We start from the raw sequence: 16,319 nt of genomic DNA on the forward strand, positions 1-16,319 counted from the left end.
TTGGTGGTAAAGTAGTTAGAATGAAAAAAGACACCATCCAAAGTGGGATGACTTTGCCAAAGCCATTATGGCAACAATAAAAAAATTAACTGATGGCATTTTGTGTGGTGAGGTAAGTCTGTATTCTGAATCTTGTATGATCTAATTTGTCTCCTGACACAATCTTTGAAGCAATTAGAGATTTCTGGGATCTTCTGCCACAGTTGGAACCTCCCACAGTGGAATATTAGAACTGGAAGATATCTTGGAGGCAACTGTCTAACATCCCAGTTTTACAGGTGAGGAAACTAGTGTTTAGTGAAATTAAATGGCTTGGCCAATGTCATAAACCTCAAAGAGGCAAAGCCAGATTTCCCTATTTTGTCTTCTGCTATAACTGAATTGACTCTCAGAAATGATGGCATCCCCATCCTGATCACCAGTTCCTGGAATCCAATAGGGAACAATATAACACACAATAGTTCAAGTTGGGCTTGAGGTAGGTTGGAGAATGAATTGAACTTTAAATCCTTGAAGGTGGAATACTTTTGAAACTTTGAACTGTATTATAGCTAAAACCTTGGGTATTTTTGACAAAAGTCAAAAACATTATTTGAAAATAATCTTTCAATACACCATTATAACAAGTCTTCCCACTGAGCAACAAAATCAAATTAGCTTGTTTTGAAAAAATGAAACAACTCTAAGCACATGTCACGTCTGCTGTTGAGGTCTGGGTCATGCGTAATCACTCGGCTGTGATTGCTACATTCTGCGTTCTGAAAAATAATGAGGAATAGGCACAGGAATCAGATACAGATGTAAATAAAATATAAGTGGCAAGCTGGATACGAGAACATGGCTGGGACTTGAGCCTCTTGCTATATTCTGGCTCAATTTAGCGCTTCAGATAAATGCATGGGAACAGGTGCAAATACACAGCAAACCTTTGGCCAGATGTAGAGATTTCTGGCCTGCCCATAGGGCTGGAAAACCCTGTCCTGACCAGTAGGAGTCAGAAGAAATCCTACAACCTATGCGCAGAGAGAATCCAACAGAACACATGAGGCTGGAATACGGGTTTGCCTAAGTGATGAGTGAGTGAGAGAAAAGGCAATGCTTCTTCGCTGATATCTGCAGGAGGCTGGTCATCCTTTTTAAGAACTGAACCCAGAAATGGGGAAGACGGTGAAAAACATTCTCCATATGCCTGCTCCCCTGGATTACAGGCTACTTGTGAGCAGGAAGCATTCATCAGTGCAAGAAATATGCACTGAATATCTAACATGGTCCTAGTACTCTACCTGATGCCGGGTATATAGAGGTGAGATTCAGATATAATCTGTGATCTCACTGGGAAGCAGATTCACTAATAACCAATCCTAAGGGAGGACTTCTACCATGTGGGTGATAGCAAAGGTTATCACCGTGCCAACCACCGGGAATAGGAGTTGAACACTTGTCACCACTGCACCTGGGCTGCAGTTTTGCCAATTGTCTGAGTCTGGTGAAGCAGAATACACTCTTATGCAACAGGTTTTATATAAAGCAGATTTATTTGTTACTGCTGGGCAGGAAGGGGCAAAGACGCCCAGGATCCACTGTGAGCTGGTTTCCCAAGGCTCCTGAAAGCTGCCTGGGAAGATGGAGAGGCCGTTTTATATATCTCAGGGGCTGGCCACATGACTCATGGGGAAGGCCTTGAGGATATTCTGCTCCTTGGGGAGACAGGAGCAAATCTCAGCTCCCCTGGCAGTTCCTCCCTATCTCAAGATGTTGCATTTCCTCTGAGGAAAACAAATAAGGCTGGCTACTTCTGGGAGTTCTTCCCTATCTCAAGATACTGCATTCCTCGCACATTCTACAGTTATTCTAATTTTTTTTTTCTTTAGAGACAGGGTCTCACTCTGTCACCCAGGCTGCAGTGCAGTGGCATGATCAAGGCTCACTGTAGTCTCAAATTTCTGGACTCAAATGATCCTCCCACCTCAGCTTTCTGAGAAGCTGGGACTATAGGTGCACACCACCATGTCTGGCTTTTTTTTTTTTTTTGTAGAAACTGAAGTCCCACTGTGTTTCCCAGGCTGCTCTCAAGCTCCTGGCCTCAAGGGATCCTCCTGCCTCAACCTCCCAAAGTGCTAGAATTATAGGCTTGAGCCGCCGTGACCAGCCTGCAGTTATTCTTAAGAACTACAGATGAGAAAGGAAGAAGAAGTGAGTCAGTCCAAAGCAACCTGGAGAATTGTCCTGCACTCATGGAATATGGCTAAGAATGTGTATTCCTCATAATTCCTTTCTCCATGTTACTATATCGTATGCAATGGTCAGCTCAGCCACTGCAGTGAAACTAACTACCTGGCCTATCATCATTCTTTATTCATTCCACAAACGTATGTTGTTTGACCAATATATGCTATGTACTGTGATGCAACTGAGCTTCATATTTTTTCTGAGAATTATGTTTCTCACTGAACAACAGCATGAGGGAGGCAGAAGGAAATAAAATGAGATTCATAAATAGAAAGCTGATTTGAATGAGTACTTTCAAAATAAAATGTTATTTATAAACACATGCGTGTACACAGACTAAGACCAATGAGAAAAACATCACGTTTCCTACATGCAACTCACTGATGTTTAGTTACAATACCCAGTAAATGTTTCTTCTTGTTCTAACCAATCAATATTGTGGTAACTTGTTGTTTAAATAAGACTTTTTTTTTTTTTTAACAATTTCACTTGTCATCATGATATTACACTGATTATTTACTAAGTAAAAAGTATCCTTCAAATTTCTGGAGATCTATACTTTTTTCTGAGACTGAGTCTCATTCTGTTGCCCAGGCAGGAGTGCAATGAGGCAATCTCAGCTCACTCCAACGTCTGCCTCCCAGGCTCAAGCGACTCTCCTGCTTCAGGCTCCCGAGTAGCTGGGATTACAGGCACCTGCCACCACGCCTGGCTAATTTTTGTATTTTGGGTAGAGATGCAGTTTCACCACGTTGGCCAGGCTGGTCTTGAACTCCTGACCTCAGGCAATCTGCCCGCCTCAGCCTCCCAAAGTGCTGGGATTCCAGGCGTGGGCCACTGCACCCAGCCTATACTTTTATATGCATAACAAAAATAGCAATTTGTTGCAAACATTAGTTCATACAGAAGTATAGTGAAAAGAGATTTCCAAAGATGTGGTTTAACCTTGGTTTTGCTGCTTACTAGTCACAACTTTAGACACATCATTTTAAACTCTCTGAGTCTCAGGGGATATAGGACAACATAATGAGTTCAAATTCAGGCCCTTGAAATATCTCACCTAAGGAGGAATGTCCCAGGAATAAATAGGAATTTCTAAGATCACAGTACATGTCTGCAATTGCTTGAGAGATATAGTTGCTGGGTTGACAAATAAAAGTGCAAGCAAGGATAGCCTCCTCTTACTTCCGGACCACATTCAAATTCTAGGTATTTGTATTAACTTGGCCTTTTATGCGTAGCTTAAAAGTGTGTGTTCTAAGTGGTTCAAAGAAAAGAAAACACGATTATTTCTTTTAACCAAATGAAGACCTACCCAGAGAAACAAGATGCCAACCTATGCATGAAATAGCTGATAACACAAGACTATGTGTAGTCACTGAACAAGTGTTGCCAGCTGAATTTGAGTTATAAGGGAAAAATGATGGTCTCAGTGACTTCTAATCTCTAATGTAGCCTCTTTCACAAGCTGTTAACTAGACTCTATGAACTCCGGTTATGTCTTCTGTAAAATGTGGTTAAATACGTATACACCATAAGGAAGGGATGAGAACTGAGAGGAAGAATTCAGTAAAGTACTTAGAATCATGTTCCCAAGTAGTTGATGCTAAGTAAATGTCAGTTTCTCTTCCATCCTTTCTCTGTACTCATTTGGCAAAAGAGGATAATAGTATTTGTTCTGCCTACCTTAGAGAGCTGCCTTGAGAATAAAATGAGTTCATATTTGTGAAAACGTTGGATGTTATAAGGACTTCAACAAATGAGAGGTGTTATTGTTGGTAATGGAATTCTTGAACTCATTATGCCAAGAGACGTTACCCAAAAATATACCTCCAGAGACATTACCTAGTCACATAAATGACAGGAGCATAATGAACTGCCACCTAAACTGGGTTCCAGCTAGTATTAGTCTTTATATCAGGAAGAACAAATGCCCCTCCACAACAACTTGGAGCTGGGAGTACAGACTCTTTGGTCTGGATTCAGGAGAGCACCAGAGTTCCAACACTGCCAGATTTTATATGCGGAAACGCAGGGGACAACGTGTGTTAGAAGGTAGGATGAGCATAAGAAGCACGTGTTTAACAGAGACTCTGTGTTGATGATACATAGAGGACTGATTTTAGAGTCATTCTGTCTGCATCCAAGTTCTGGTACCACCACATGCTATATATTTTTGGTCAAGGTACCTGGTTTCTCTAAACTTTAGAATCCTCATTTAGAGAGTGGGACTGATAATTATACTTGCTGCTGGAATATTTGAAGGATAAAATGAACATCCGGCCCCTTATGGGTGTCCAGGGGATTTTAGCTGTTATTATTATTTCTAAATAAGTGGAAAATACAGTACAGTCTTTTGTGCATTTATAAGAGGGCTAAATCAGTAATTGCAACCAAAAGAATAGGGATGGTAGTATGTGCCTCCTGCCTCCCAGTGCCTTGTGGAGGAGGTCAGTGTTTGAATAAAGAGCCCAGCTAGACTTCCACAAGAAGATATAACCAACATGAAAGTAGAAGGAATACCCAGTGGACTGAAGCTAGGCAAGAAAATCTGTGTAAGATTTAGGGAAGCCAATACCAGAACTTTAGTAGTGAGGAGAAAAAGGTGACATGGCAAAATGTAGCCTATATAAATACATGTCCAGACTCATATTTCTCTCTCAGATTATCTGCCCTGTCTATCCAAAGTAACTATCATCCATCAAAATACAGGAAATAAAACAGCAGCACAACACCTGAGTAGCTCTGTTCTTTCAACCCACTGAGACGAGATCTGCATATCACCTGTATTTGCGTCACCTCCTTCACTTACCCTTTGCTAAAACATGTGAGAACATCTTTTATTTACCTATAAAACTTCAGTAGGCAGCTCAGGGCAATTTAAATGAAATCCATCTGTGAAGAATTCAATCTCGTATCTTTTTCTTAAGGTATAAAATTAATAAAACAAACTCTATCTGTAAGAACATGTGATATATATATTCATGTAATGTGGACTGCCTAGAGAAAATAGAAAAGGCTTTGTTTTGTAAACATCTATAAGAAAGCTTGCTGTAGCAAAGTATTAAGATAAATGTCTGGCTGGGCGCGGTGGCTCACACCTGTAATCCCAGCACTTTGGGAGGCGGAGGCGGGTGGATCACCTGAGGTCAGCAGTTCGAGACCAGCCTGACCAACATGGTGAAACCTGTCTCTACTAAAAATACAAAAATTAGCCGGGCATTGTGGTGGGTGCCCCTAATCCCAGCTACTGGGGAGGTTGAGACAAGAGACTCCCTTGAACCTGGGAAGTAGAGGTTGCAGTGAGCCCAGATCGCTCCATTGCACTCCAGCCTGGGCAACAAGAGTGAGACTCCGTCTCCAAATAAATAAATAAATGAACAAATAAAAATAAATAAATAAAAAAGATAAACGTCTAAAGGAGCAGGCAAATACTGCAGTGGATATTTGGGAAAGAGCTGACTTTCTTTGGGGGTGGCAAATGGTGGTACTGGCTGTTGCTGGCAATTGAAATGAAAGCCATCGTAATGAGGTTTTATCATCATGAACTGTATTTGTTTGTACTAAATTAGGCTCTCCACAGAAACAAACCAAATGATGACAACGAGTTGATTGATTTCCCTTTTAGATTTTGTAAGCTAGTTAAATATAGGTAGTTACTGTAATTGCATATTTACTATTTCACTTTTGCAGCTTTTAGAGTGACAAAAATGCAGCCCCCTGTCATGAGTCTGAAATGCTAAGCTGTCCTAAACATTGGCGATGCTGTGAGAGATGAGAGTAACCAACAAACACTTCCTACATTGTCACACGGGGCTAATTTAGACTGCGGCAAATTAGTGGTTTTTAGAATAGAAACCAGTGTGGTAAGAGTGAGATGTGTGAGACTGCCTAGTGACAGTCACACTCTGATGTGACGCTGTTTTATTAGCATCTCCTAAGATTTAAGGCAGTGTCGCCTTGCATGTGGATCTGCAGTTGTTCTTTAACTATGCAAGCTGGCCCAAGAGCAGGGCTGTGAGCAAGACCATGTTTTTGCATCGTATTTGTTCTGAAAATAAGGATTAGTAATGAGCGTGACAAATAGGACTTGTCAGAAGAGAACCAGACAGACGTTTTGCTAAATCAAAGAAGATCCATTCCTTCACAGAAGATAGGCTCATATTCTGTAGTTAATGATTTGTTGCAAGATCTGGTAAGTATCCTTCAGGTATACAATTGATTTGAAAGGAGAGCCATTGATAGAGATATCTCTCTGCACCCAAACACAAAGTCCGTGATGAAATCTATACATGGGATCTCCACAACTTATTACCCAAAAATATTAGGAGACAGAAATATCGAGTAACTCTAAAATAAATTATACTTTGATATTCAATTTGTTCTATCTTTTCAAGCAGAATTAGTTTTGAGAAGTATTTTAGTTCATTTATTATTGGAAAAGACCTTACTAGCTTATCCAAGCAAGAAAATTACCCCAAAAGCTTACAAGATTTATAATGCTTGGGGAAAAAAAAAGCAATTCAAAACCTAGTGAGACATTTTAGGCCTCATTTACATCTCTAACCTGACCCATTTTCTGCAAAACGTTTTTGTTGGTAATTTACATACTAAAAGCTAGTTATTTATCCATCCCTAACCAAAAAGGTGATGAGATTACTAATACCACAGTGAAGTTAACATTACCCTGAAAGCTAAATACAACCATTTCTAGAAGGTTGACTATTGAGTCATTTATTTAGCTATAATCTCCATTACATCCTGGCAATGTACCCAAACTCTGAGAGAATGACATGAAAGCCCAAATATCTCATTTCCACGGTCACTGTATGGTCAGGAATCCTTCCAGGAACACACTTGTTGGAAATGAAGCACATTAAAGTGCTCTGTGTATGTACACACATGCATATAACCAAGAAAAAATAACGCAAGGAAACACATCGTACAAAACAAGTTCAGATGTCATGTATTTTTGAATACCACAGATCTTTGCATCTATTTGGAGGTGATAATTGTATTGATGTAGCGAAGCTGTTGTATAAAAAAAAACTTTCCAATGTTTTGCTAAAAAAGACTACAATGAGGAATTGAAGTGTACAGTGGCACAGTGATATATTTCTCACCGTTTTAAGGAATTTTATATATTTTTCAGGATGAAAAATATATATCCATGAATATATATGTTAATATTATAAGTGCATCTATTGATATATTTATATTACCAATATATTTACATGTTTACTAAAACATATTTCTATTTTCTGTTTTATATATTTACATTTTATGTTTTGTATATTTTTATTATATAACATATAATCACCATCTGTTGATAATTGTTTAATAACTTACTCTCAAAAGGCACTGAATTTATAGTAATTTAACGAATGTCCTTCATGAAGTATGTGTCTGTAAAATACAAACTGTTAACAGTCTACAGTTTAGTTGAACATTATTTGGGCACATGGTGAGAATTATACTCCAAGACCTTCAAGACTGTCTGGGAGGTGAAATTTCCCTGCCTCTTGGTATAAACCCCCTCCCTCACTGCCCTACATCCAAATCTCAACAAAATTCAGAGATTGAGAAGTGCATGGGACATCTCCGGGGCTCCTTGTTTAACCAGACTGCATTGCGGGTCCCTTTGTTAAGTTCTAGTCTTTGGGGGCAGTGTGCAATCTGATTTTAGTTTGTTCAGCATCTCCTGCACATCTTCCTCCCTAGTTGAGCCAGGTGTTTCATTCTGATCAGGGCCAGTCTGGTATCCAAGAAGGTCCAAAGCTCAACCCATGCCGGTGGCCCTGGAAAGCCCAGAATGTGGACAAATGTGGCTCTGTTCCTTTCCTATGTAGTCATAGTGTACTCGATAATGAGTTTCACATTGGGTTTGTTTTCAGAAACCCTCTTTGCTCTTGTATTCCTCCTATGAGTAGAGGATTTACCAGGGGATACAGATTGATTATAAGCAGAGGAAACACTCCTTGGTAAATGGAATTACTGAAAACTCATCTGCAAAGCAAACTGCCATTCGCCAAAACCTACCATCTTATGACATGTTACGAATTGTGGTTTTAGTCCCTATTTTGAGGCTGTCAAATGCTGTGGGCACTGCAGCCGTGGTCTTCAGGGCTGTGGCCACCATCACGGGGATGGCTACCATGGCTTTTGCTGGCTCACGGGGAAAACCACTTGAACAATTTTACTTCTCAATTGAGTAGTCTAAAAAACTTAGGTTGTGTTGGCTCCACCCACTGTACACCTGTCTCCCAAAGAATATGCTGCAGTTGTCCGTTCAGTTTTCCTCTTGGCCATTTGGAATATCTTTGGAGACTCTCTCTTGTGCTGGAATCTATTGACAAGACTCAAAGAGTACTATAGTTTCTGTGACTATGTTTTGCTTCATGCAAAGTTTTCCAGGTACATACTGGTGATGAATGATATACTCCATCTCCAGCTTGCTTATTACCTATTAACATTGTGTGATACAGCAAAACATTTCATATGTTTTCTGGGTATTCTTTTGCTTAATCTGTGAAGATAGTGTCATTTCAACACCACAGTTCTTATACTCGCATGTCAAAAACATTTCATGATGATCTTCAACAATTATGTCCCTCTTAATATATCCCAGAAATTAAATATATTTTAAAATTCCACATCTCTCAATGCCTTTTCAATTATTTATGCTAGAAATGTTGGGTGAATAGTTATCATGTAGTAAGTAAATGAAACAACCATGATTCCTGCCTTCATGGAGCGTAGAGTCCGGGAGAAGAAGCCGAACCAACAAAATAACCACAATATAATGGCAGATTGAGTTAAATATAAGGAACCGAACAGACTATTGTAATGTTCAGTACTGGAAGTAGAGTTAGTATTTACACAGGGTGTTTAAGAAGACTAGTTGAGCTGGTGGCATTCAAATCGGGGCTGAAAGGTAAAAAGGAGGCAGCTGAAAGGTAAAAAGGTAAAAGGAGATGTCTCATGTACTTCTCAATCTCTGGATTTTATTGGGATTTGATGTAGGGCAGTGAAGGAGGGGGTTTATACTAAGAAGCAGGGAAATTTTGCCTTTAAGACGGTCTTGAAGGTCTTGGAATATAATTCTCACTGTGTGCCCAAATAATGTTCAACTGCCTCCTTTTATATATAATCTATGTATTATAATTATATAAAATTATTAAAAAATATAATTTTATAATTTATTGTAAATCATATAATTTTATAATAAAAATAATGAGAAGAGCATTCCAGGCAGAGGATGTCAGCAGAAAGAGCCCAGTGCAGCAGAGTGCGGCATGCTCCAGGAATTGGAAACAGCCACTCTTCCATGTGTGATGGTGTACATGAGGGTGGTGTGCACAAGATGAGGTTGGAGAGGCAGACAGGGATCAGGAATCCTGACTGCAGTGCCACAGTGAGCCATCATCAGCATTCCCCCAAATTCAATTTATACAACCAACATGGCCGCTACTCCCACCCCTCCGCTCCCCACATCCTGGATGGCACCTGACCCTCAATAAGCTTATGGCATATAGGAAAACAACAAAGAACAAATGTTTTCTCAAGAGAGGCCAGCTCCCAAGAGAAAGAGAAAGGAAGAATCTGGCCTAAAATCACCCAGGAATTTTTCATAAATTCACAATCAAACGAGTAATTTCTCCTTCCCTGTGGCAGAAGAAATGAGGGAACAGAAGTTGACTGGACTATTTCCCTGATGGAGCAGCCTTACAGTGGAGAGGAACACCAGGAGTGAGGAAGGGACTTCTCCCAGCAGTTGTGCCCTCTCCCACACTCTCTGGAAGTAATAATCTAATCTGCCCTTTTAGAAAGAAAAATCCTTACATATTTAACATTTTTTGTTTCTACCAGAATCCATAATGTGTGTTATTACAAAGTGAACAAGCTAGATATCCCAAATACATTATCACACGACTTCAATGCTGTAACTTGAATATCCTAGCAAAATTAAACCCAATGCCAGCAAGATGAGAACCAAGGTCTTGATGGATCTGCTACCTAACTACAGCCAACCATAAGTTTTCAGTGTTTTTTCTGTATCTTTTTTTTTTCTTTTTTTTAATTTTTATTATTATACTTTAGGTTTTAGGGTACATGTGCACAATGTGCAGGTTTGTTACATATGTATCCATGTGCCGTGTTGGTTTGCTGCACCCATTAACTCGTCATTTAGCATTAGGTATATCTCCTAATGCTGTCCCTGCCCCCTCCCCCCACCCCACAACAGTCCCCGGAGTGTGATGTTCCCCTTCCTGTGTCCATGAGTTCTCATTGCTCAATTCCCACCTATGAGTGAGAACAATGCAATGTTTGGTTTTTTGTCCTTGCGATAGTTTACTGAGAATGATGTTTTCCAGTTTCATCCATGTCCCTACAAAGGACATGAACTCACCATTTTTTATGGCTGAATAGTATTCCATGGTGTATATGTGCCACATTTTCTTAATCCAGTCTATCGTTGTTGGACATTTGGGTTGGTTCCAAGTCTTTGCTATTGTGAATAGTGCCGCAATAAACATACGTGTGCATGTGTCTTTATAGCAGGATGATTTATAGTCCTTTGGGTATATACCCAGTAATGGGATGGCTGGGTCAAATGGTATTTCTAGTTCTAGATCCCTGAGGAATTGCCACACTGACTTCCACAACGGTTGAACTAGTTTACAGTCCCACCAACAGTGTAAAAGTGTTCCTATTTCTCCACATCCTCTCCAGCACCTGTTGTTTCCTGACTTTTTAATGATGGCCATTCTAACTGGTGTGAGATGGTATCTCACTGTGGTTTTGATTTGCGTTTCTCTGATGGCCAGTGATGATGAGCATTTTTTCATGTGTCTTTTGGCTGCATAAATGTCTTCTTTTGAGAAGTGTCTGTTCATGTCCTTCGCCCACTTTTTGATGGGGTTGTTTGTTTTTTTCTTGTAAATTTGTTTGAGTTCATTGTAGATTCTGGATATTAGCCCTTTGTCAGATGAGTGGATTGCAAAGATTTTCTCCCAATTTGTAGGTTGCCTGTTCACTCTGATGGTAGTCTCTATTGCTGTGCAGAAGCTCTTTAGTTTAATTAGATCCCATTGGTCAATTCTGGCTTTTGTTGCCATTGCTTTTGGTGTTTTAGACATGAAGTCCTTGCCCATGCCTATGTCCTGAATGGTATTGCCTAGGTTTTCTTGTAGGATTTTAATGGTTTTAGGTCTAACATGTAAGTCTTTAATCCATCTTGAATTAGTTTTTGTATAAGGTGTGAGGAAGGGATCCAGTTTCAGCTTTCTACATATGGCTAGCCAGTTTTCCCAGCACCATTTATTAAATAGGGAATCTTTTCCCCATTTCTTGTTTTTTTTAGGTTCGTCAAAGATCAGATAGTTGTAGATATGCGGCATTATTTCTGAGGGCTCTGTTCTGATCCATTGATCTATGTCTCTGTTGTGGTACCAGTACCATGCTGTTTTGGTTACTGTAGCCTTGTAGTATAGTATGAAGTCAGGTAGCGTGATGCCTCCAGCTTTGTTCTTTTGGCTTAGGATTGACTTGGCGATGCGGGCTCCTTTTTGGTTCCATATGAACCTTAAAGTAGTTTTTTCCAGTTCTGTGAAGAAAGTCATTGGTAGCTTGATGGGGATGGCATTGAATCTATAAATTACCTTGGGCAGTATGGCCATTTTCACAATATTGATTCTTCCAACCCATGAGCATGGAATGTTCTTCCATTTGTTTGTATCCTCTTTTATTTCATTGAGCAGTGGTTTGTAGTTCTCCTTGAAGAAGTCCTTCACATCCCTTGTAAGTTGGATTCCTAGGTATTTTATTCTCTTTGAAGCAATTGTGAATGGGAGTTCACTCGTGATTTGGCTCTCTGTCTGTGATTGGTGTACAAGAATGCTTGTGATTTTTGTACATTGATTTTGTATCCTGAGACTTTGCTGAAGTTGCTAATCAGCTTAAGGAGATTTTGGGCTGAGACGATGGGGTTTTCTAGATATACAATCATGTCATCTGCAAACAGGGACAATTTGACTTCCTCTTTTCCTAATTGAATACCCTTTATTTCCTTCTCCTGCCTGATTGCCCTGGCCAGAACTTCCAGAACTGTGTTGAATAGGAGTGGTGAGAGAGGGCATCCCTGTCTTGTGCCAGTTTTCAAAGGGAATGCTTCCAGTTTTTGCCCTTTCAGTATGATATTGGCCGTGGGCTTGTCATAGATAGCTCTTATTATTTTGAGATACGTCCCATCAATAACTAATTTATTGAGAGTTTTTAGCATGAAGGATTGTTGAATTTTGTCAAAGGCCTTTTCTGCATCTATTGAGATAATCATATGGTTTTTGTCTTTGGTTCTGTTTATATGCTGGATTACATTTATTGATTTGCGTATGTTGAACCAGCCTTGCATCCCAGGGATGAAGCCCACTTGATCATGGTGTATAAGCTTTTTGATGTGCTGCTGGATTCCGTTTGCCAGTATTTTATTGAGGATTTTTGCATCAATGTTCATCAAGGATATTGGTCTGAAATTCTCTTTTTTGGTTATGTCTCTGCCAGGCTTTGGTATCAGGATGATGTTGGCCTCATAAAATGTGTTAGGGAGGATTCCCTCTTTTTCTATCGATTGGAATAGTTTCAGAAGGAATGGTACCAGTTCCTCCTTGTACCTCTGGTAGAATTTGGCTTTGAATCCATCAGGTCCTGGACTCTTTTTGGTTGATAAGCTATTGATTATTGCCACAATTTCAGAGCCTGTTATTGGTCTATTCAGAGATTCAACTTCTTCCTGGTTTAGTCTTGGGAGGGTGTATGTGTCGAGGAATTTATCCATTTCTTCTAGATTTTCTAGTTTATTTGCATAGAGGTGTTTGTAGTATTCTCTGGTGGTAGATTGTATTTCTGTGGGATCAGTGGTGATATCCCCTTTTTCATTTTTTATTGCATCTATTTGATTCTTCTCTCTTTTCTTCTTTATTAGTCTTGCTAGCGGTCTATCAATTTTGTTGATGTTTTCAAAAAACCAGCTCCTGGATTCATTAATTTTTTGAAGGGTTTTTTGTGTCTCTATTTCCTTCAGTTCTGCTCTGATTTTAGTTATTTCTTGCCTTCTGCTAGCTTTTGAATGTGTTTGCTCTTGCTTTTCTAGTTCTTTTAATTGTGATGTTGGGGTGTCAATTTTGGATCTTTCCTGCTTTCTCTTGTGGGCATTTAGTGCTATAAATTTCCCTCTACACACTGCTTTGAACGTGTCCCAGAGATTCTGGTATGTTGTGTCTTTGTTCTCGTTGGTTTCAAAGAGCGTCTTTATTTCTGCCTTCATTTCATTATGTACCCAATAGTCATTCAGGAGCAGGTTGTTCAGTTTCCATGTAGTTGAGCGGTTTTGAGTGAGTTTCTTAATCCTGAGTTCTGGTTTGATTGCATTGTGGTCTGAGAGACAGTTTGTTATAATTTTTGTTCTTTTACATTTGCTGAGGAGAACTTTACTTCCAACTATGTGGTCAATTTTGGAATAGGTGTGGTGTGGTGCTGAAAAAAATGTATATTCTGTTGATTTGGGGTGGAGAGTTCTGTAGAAGTCTATTAGGTCCACTTTGTGCAGAGCTGAGTTCAATTCCTGGATATCCTTGTTAACTTTCTGTCTCGTTGATCTGTCTAATGTTGACAGTGGGGTGTTAAAATCTCCCATTATTATTGTGTGGGAGTTTAAGTCCCTTTGTAGGTCCCTCAGGCCTTGCTTTATGAATCTGGGTGCTCCTGTGTTGGGTGCGTATATATTTAGGATAGTTAGCTCTTCTTGTTGAATTGATCCCTTTACCATTATGTAATGGCCTTCTTTGTCTCTTTTGATCTTTGTTGGTTTAAAGTCTATTTTATCAGAGACTAGGATTGCAACCCCTGCCATTTTTTGTTTTCCATTTGCTTGATAGATCTTCCTCCATCCCTTTATTCTGAGTCTATGTGTGTCTCTGCACGTGAGATGGGTTTCCTGAATACAGCACACTGATGGTTCTTGACTCCTTATCCAGTTTGCCAGTCTGTGTCTTTTAATTGGAGCATTTAGCCCATTTACATTTAACGTTAATATTGTTATGTGTGAATCTGATCCTGTCATTATGATGTTAGTTGGTTATTTTGCTCATTAAGTTGATGCAGTTTCTTCCTAGCCTCGAAGGTCTTTACAATTTGGCATGTTTTTGCAGGGACTGGTACTGGTTTTTCCTTTCCATGTTTAGTGCTTCCTTCAGGACCTCTTTTAGGGCAGGCCTGGTGGTGACAGAATTACTCAGCGTTTGCTTGTCTGTAAAGTATTTTATTTCTCCTTCACTTATGAAGCTTAGTTTGGCTGGATATGAAATTCTGGGTTGAAAATTCTTTTCTTTAAGAATGTTGAATATCGGCCCCCACTCTCTTCTGGCTTGTAGAGTTTCTGCCAAGAGATCAGCTGTTAGTCTGATGGACTTCCCTTTGTGGGTAACCCGATCTTTCTCGTCTGGCCGCCCTTAACATTTTTTCCTTCATTTCAACTTTGGTGAATCTGACAATTATGTGTCTTGGAGTTGCTCTTCTCGAGGAGCATCTATATGGCGTTCTCTGTATTTCCTGAATCTGAATGTTGGCCTGCCTTGCTAGATTGGGGAGGTTCTCCTGGATAATATCTTGCAGAGTGTTTTCCAACTTGGTTCCATTCTCCCCATCATTTTCAGGTACACCAATCAGACGTAGGTTTGGTCTTTTCACATAGTGCCAAATTTCTTGGAGGCTTTGTTCGTTTCTTTTCATTCTTTTTTCTCTAAACTTCCCTTCTCGCTTCATTTCATTCATTTAATCTTCCATCAGTGATACCCTTTCTTCCAGTTGATCTCATCTGCTACCGAGGCTTCTGCAATCTTCACGTAGTTCTCGATACTTGGCTTTCAGCTCCATCAGCTCCTTTAAGCCCTTCTCTCCATTGGTTACTCTAGTTATCCATTCATCTAAATTTTTCAAAGTTTTTAACTTCTTTGCTATTGTTTTGAATTTCCTCCCGTAGCTTGGAGTAGTTTGATCATCTGAAGGCTTCTTCTCTCAACTCATCAAAGTCATTCTCCATCCAGGTTTGTTCCGTTACTGGTGAGGAACTGCGTTCCTTTGCAGGAGGAGAGGTGCTCTGCTTTTTAGAGTTTCCAGTTTTTCTGCTCTGTTTTTTCCCCATCTTTGTGGTTTTATCTACTTTTGGTCTTTGATGATGGTGATATACAGATGGGTTTTTGGTGTGGATGTCCTTTCTGTTTGTTAGTTTTCCTTCTACCAGAGAGGATCCTCAGCTGCAGTTCTGTTGGAGTTTGCTAGAGGTCCACTCCAGACCCTGTTTGGCTGGGTGTCAGCAATGGTGGCTGCAGAACAGCAGATTTTCATGAGACCACAAATTCAGCTGTCTGATAGTTCCTCTGGAAGTTTTGTCTCAGAGGAGTACCCGGCCGAGTGAGGTGTCAGTCTGTCCCTACTGGGGGTGCCTCCCAGTTAGGCTGCTTGGGGGCCAGGGGCCCACTTTAGGAGGCAGTCTGTCCATTCTCAGATCTCCAGCTGTGTTCTGGGAGAACCACTACTCTCTTCAGAGCTGTCAGTCAGACAGGGACATTTAAGTCTGCAGAGGTTACTGCTGAATTTTTGTTTGTCTGTGCCCTGCCCCCAGAGGCAGAGCCTACAGAGGCAGGCAGGCCTCCTTGAGCTGTGGTGGGCTCCACTCAGTTCGAGCTTCCTGGCTGCTTTGTTTACCTAAGCAAGCCTGGGCAATGGCGGGCACCCCTCCCCCAGTCTCACTGCCACCTTGCTGTTTGATCTCAGACTGCTGTGCTAGCAATCAGCGAGACTCCGTGGGCATAGGACCCTCCGAGCCAGGTGTGGGACACAATCTGCTGGTGTGCCGTTTTCCAGGCCCATTGGAAAAGCGCAGTATTAGTGTGGGACTGACCCGATTTTCCAGGTGCCGTCTGTTACCCCTTTCTTTGACTAGGAAATGGAACTCCCTGACCCCTTGCGCTTCCCGAGTGAGGCAATGCCTCGCCCTGCTTCGGCTCACGCACAGTGCGCTGCACCGACTGTCC

At 40.5% G+C, this 16,319-nt stretch overlaps 1 protein-coding gene across 1 annotated transcript in view; it reads left to right on the forward strand.

The window, feature by feature from the left end:
* Positions 1-16,319, forward strand: part of TENM3 (teneurin transmembrane protein 3) — a 2,305,387-nt gene that overhangs the window by 946,888 nt on the left and 1,342,180 nt on the right. The gene's annotated exons all lie outside the window — the stretch shown is intronic.

This window comes from Symphalangus syndactylus, chromosome 4 (assembly GCF_028878055.3).
Source record: "Symphalangus syndactylus isolate Jambi chromosome 4, NHGRI_mSymSyn1-v2.1_pri, whole genome shotgun sequence".
Taxonomy (NCBI): Eukaryota; Metazoa; Chordata; class Mammalia; order Primates; family Hylobatidae; genus Symphalangus; species Symphalangus syndactylus.